Genomic DNA, 5,082 nt, shown 5'->3' on the forward strand with positions numbered 1-5,082 from the left:
AGACAGGATGGGTATGTTACTGTTAGTACAAATGACGTTTCAAAATACTGTTGCTCGCTTCCATAGAAAAGACAACATCACATTTATGAGAAGGAAAAAAGTGTTGGCTAGCTTACAAAAGAGCCACTTCTTGAGAGTGATCGACCCAATAAATGGATTTTTTTTCTTCAGATAGGTATCAGATAAGAATGTATTATGGATTCTGCTCTATAGGGGTCGCCAGTGGCATCGACACATTCCTTCCCACTGTACATGACTTGAAGGTGTTCCCAAACATCACCTCCAATGATGGAATGTGCCACTTGATCCAGATTTCTTGAAAGTGGACTCCATCCAAGACCATATTTCATGCACTCTAAGTTAACAAGTGCCAAATTTTATTTATTTATATGTATGTTGTCTTTCAATTTACACATGTACATAGTACATTGTATTTGCTAATGTAAGTCATTTCTTTAAATCAATGACTGAAAAGATAATGAAGAGTGTGATAGAATGGAGAAACCAATGAGAAAAAAATATTCATTTAATTAGCGTATATAATATAAGCAAAACGTTCTGCCAGTTGGAAATATTTCACCATTTTTGTGATATCATATATAACCTTGATACAAACTCTAGCTATGATTCTCTAATTTGTTATTTATATTAGACCTATCATTTATGCAGTTCGATGGATTCATTTTGTAAAGATTCTAGAAATTATCATTACAATTACATGACTACTTGCTGTTAAAATTTAAGGCACGTCATGCTGTAAAATAGAGCCTGATGCTCTCATTTCATGCACTTGAGTATCCTTTACTTGAGTGCAATGGTTCTCAAACTGCACACGGAATGTAATGTTGAGATATGTCTGTCAATTAGTGTATTAAAATCTTGTCCTAAATAATTGGTAGTTAGTGATAGTCAAAGCTTTGTATCGTCCATCAATTTTAATGTTTTGCATTTATCATACTGTGTAAATGATATGACTGGCCTCCTCCCTGAAATACAAAAGGTCTAAGGTTCTGGGTGAGGTTTTCATCTGTGCATTCTGCTGAAAGGCCTCGTCTCAAAGGAGCACTTACCTAAAGGGACTCGGTACTGAACTGTCAGATATTTTAGAAGTAGATCTAGGCTTGGTTACGTTTGTGCGTAATTGGAATCAATAAATGTATCGAAGGAATTTATACATGCATATAATATTGTAATTGTGTGACAAAGATGTGTCAGTGAATCATGCCAGTAACAATCAATTATCGTGTAACCCCTTGAAGGCAGGGATTTTGTTGCATCATTCCATCATGATATTGTTTTCCCATAAGTATTCATGCCAATTAATGCTACCAAATTTGTTCACAAAATTTAGTGTTGACCACAAAGTGCCTATTCGTCAATTCATGACTTCATCTATCTTGCCCATATGGACAGGATAAGACTTTGTTGAAAACGTGATTAAATGCATTACAAATTTTCGTAATTTCCCATTGTGTAGTTTCTATGCACAATTATTGTTGTAAAATGAATGTTTGTTCTATTTAAACTCTGAGGTTAAATCTGTTCTGCTCATAGGCCGCTTTTCTTCTCCAGCTTGCATAATCTTTTGGAGTCATTTTGTCAAATATTGCCAAAATGCTAGTCTGGACTCCACTGTTTCAGCAGAAATTTAGTCGACTAAAGATAAATAGCCCCGGTTTTATAGGGGAGGGAGGTTCCTTTGGGAATTTGACATATATGGCAGGGCTGTCATGCTCAAGTGATAAAAAGTATATGTCTCTTACTTTGCCAACAGCAAAGATGTATTATAAAATGAACTTTAGATAAGATAAATTCTTTGACAAATATTTGCCTATGTCTCTGAAGAATTTTTTAAAAAGAAAGGAAACCTTCCAGTGAAAGATACTCTTATCCACTAGGGTTGGAAGGAAGCTATTTGCCAAAATTTACTAGGGTTTTTTTTTCTATTTTCACCAAACGATTTCACAATTTATTTTTTAGAGTGCTCCTTAGACTTTTGAAGATGCAAAAATGATTTCATTAGCTTGTATTTTATAAAAGCAATATAACAAAATTACTGAGCTGTTTGTAAAGATAATGATCAAGTAGCTTATTTGAGGTCACGGATTTGAAAGGGCACACATTTTATAAGGTAGAAATTTTAAGCATGCCATTTTGAAAATTCACTAGGTAGTGGATCCACATTCAATCGAATATTTGTTCATTTAGCAAATAAAAGCCTTAACCCTATCCGTACGTCATGTTTTATTATCGTATCCATACGACGTGGGGAACTCTGTGCCTCCATTTTCCAAAGAGAAAATTTACTTGTTAATCCGACCTGTACGCTTTGCGTCTGTCAAAATGATTTTTTGAGAAATACTGAAAGTTTCAAAGAGATCTTTGCACTGGAAGTATTCTAAAATGTGAAGAATACAACCCCTAGGGTACAAAATAACCCCAGGCATACGGATAGGGTTAAATAATCAAATGTCTCACGAAATGAAATAATTGAAGGTTCTGAGCCTCCCTTTTTTCACAGAAACATGCTCTTTATAACAACAGTTGCTGAAGAGCAGAGTATTCTGCACATTATGAGATTGTTGGCAGCCCTGAAACCTTGTGTATCTTATAAGGTGGTCAACATCTGATTTAATTGTATAGCACTGTGAGACTGAAGTTGAAGGCATTTCAGATTCTCTATGCTTTGTCCTGCGTAATGCCAGGCTACACAGTGCTCAAAAGTTCTGTATGAGCCACTACTGAACTGTGATATTTCGATGTGAATGAAGACCAGGGTTTTCATCTCATTGTTTAATGTCATTGCCTTTCTTTTCATAATTTTTGTACATTTCTGTTGACATTTGTATTTGACCATGGTAAACAGTATTTCAGAGATTAAAAATAAATTTGTAATTCACAAAATGAACACCTGAAGTGTTTATACAATTTTTATTAGCTTTATCTTAAAGTTCCAATAGCAACTCTAAAATGAGCAGATCAACAAAAAAACAATTTATGATGCACAAAAACATATGCATACAGCCAGCATGAACAACAAAAAAGTAAATTCTTTCAAAGAAAGCGATATGGATGGGGATCATCAAGAGGCACAAGCAATCACAAATTATGCTCTTCAGTTCACTTCACTCTCCACAACAAAGGATCCTTTCATCCAAATAAACAAAATTCTTCTCAGCACAGTCACCCTGTGTCATACTAACAACACGTTGCTGCATAACGTTATAAAGGTATCCTGGCAGAAAAGAAATACCTTGGACTTTGCATCAAAATGAAATAAGAACATTTCAGCTGCACACATTGAAAATATACCTGGAAGGAACACTTCCAGGTACACAAAACATTTTTTTTAAATGCACACCCTTTTTCAACACCTTCATAGCATTCAAACATCAGTCAGAAAATGAAAACACAACGAGCACATTACATAAAAACCACAAAGTTTAACAACTATATTAGAGATCATTACAGCAATGTGGCTTAATTGTCATGCATACTGGAAGTGTGAATAAATCTAATGTCCTTCTAAGGATGACTGGTTCACTTCTCTACAAAGACATCATAACTCCTTCCCCAGTAAATCAAATGAAAACTCAAACAAGATGCTTACCATGACCACAAATTAGTAAATTAAAAAGTCAGTAAACTCAACCTTTGCACTGCTAGCTCACTGACCACATTAAAACTACAGAGCAGCTTCAGGCAGGGCTCCTGTCCATGTAATGCGCAAAACTTAGGAACCTGCGATGGACATTTATTTTTTTAAAAACAAACAATATTTAAAAAATGATGATGTTGTTTCAATGTTTATTTTTAGAGCATTTAATTACTGACTATGCCACCCCAAAAGAATGTAATGACAATGTGGCTATGTCCAACACCTTTGTAAACTTTAAACTTATTGATGCTTAAATATACAGTAAATTATTCAAAATCATCAAATAATATGCACATTATGTTTACCTCAAAGCAAAACTAATGGACTAAAACCTATTTCACACACCACTTTTTACTTTATGAAGTAAAGAGCACCTTCCCGTTCTCCAGTTTGTGAAATAAACTATTTTTTTAAAAAGCTACTTTGATCCAACAACTTCAGCGAGTGAAATGAAGCATACTAGTAAAAACAAAGTCGAAGCATTACTTCAGCTCCTAAAACTTTCAAAAGAAACAAAAAACTTCTTAGTTTTGTTGCAGCATTCTGCATCCTTAAATAAAAAAGGAAACTACTCCTTGAATAAATTTAGGTTTAGAGTAATGGGAGAAACTGGGCAAGACTTGAGGTGATTTACCAAATTAACTTTGGACTAACAAGACAAAGGGAACATCAAAACCTTAAACAGCATTTTGCCGGACGACAAAAATATATTACAATTTTTTCCTCAAAACAAGCAATGGCATTATGGCAGCAAATCTACAAACATACATTATGATTAGAAATGTACATCTTCGCCATTCATTTGCGCATCATTCTTGACCAGAAAGACAAGAGTCAACCCAGGCAGTGGGGGTTACATCCCAGTAGAAAGATGGCCATGTTTAACGAAATATCTTTCCCAGGAGGGAATTGTGAACTCGCATCTTTCATGAGCAAACAAGGAGCTGAGCTATCACACCACGAACTATGGAATGCCACACTGCAGGGTACAGTGGGCAGGATATGATATGACTGCATCACAGGGTAGTGTAAAAGCTCTACCTGGTATTGATGGGAGGTGCAGAGTGAGAGCATTTCTCTGTCTCTTCTCTGCATCGATCTCACGAGTCTTCCTCCTCATACCTATCCAGGGCTCTTCAGGTAAATTTGACTTTCTTTGCCAAGAACAAAACTTCCTCGGTTAAAGTAGCACAAATCAATAGACCCCTGAGGAAAGCCAGTAGAGTTATGCCTGTGAGACCCAGTAGGAAAAGCCCTGAGGGTGGGGCTGGTACTGCGAAGCCACTGGAGCAGCCGGTGGGGGTGGGGCAGGCTGGGGAGCTGGCTGCACTAAGTGGGCGGGGAGGTGAGGGTGCTGGGCAGGCTGCATGCCAGCAAAGTGGGGCTGGAAGTGGTGGGAGGAGGTTGGAGGCAGACCTACACCG

Source organism: Aplysia californica, unplaced genomic scaffold (genome assembly GCF_000002075.1).
Source record: "Aplysia californica isolate F4 #8 unplaced genomic scaffold, AplCal3.0 scaffold00035, whole genome shotgun sequence".
In the NCBI taxonomy this organism is placed as follows: domain Eukaryota; kingdom Metazoa; phylum Mollusca; class Gastropoda; order Aplysiida; family Aplysiidae; genus Aplysia; species Aplysia californica.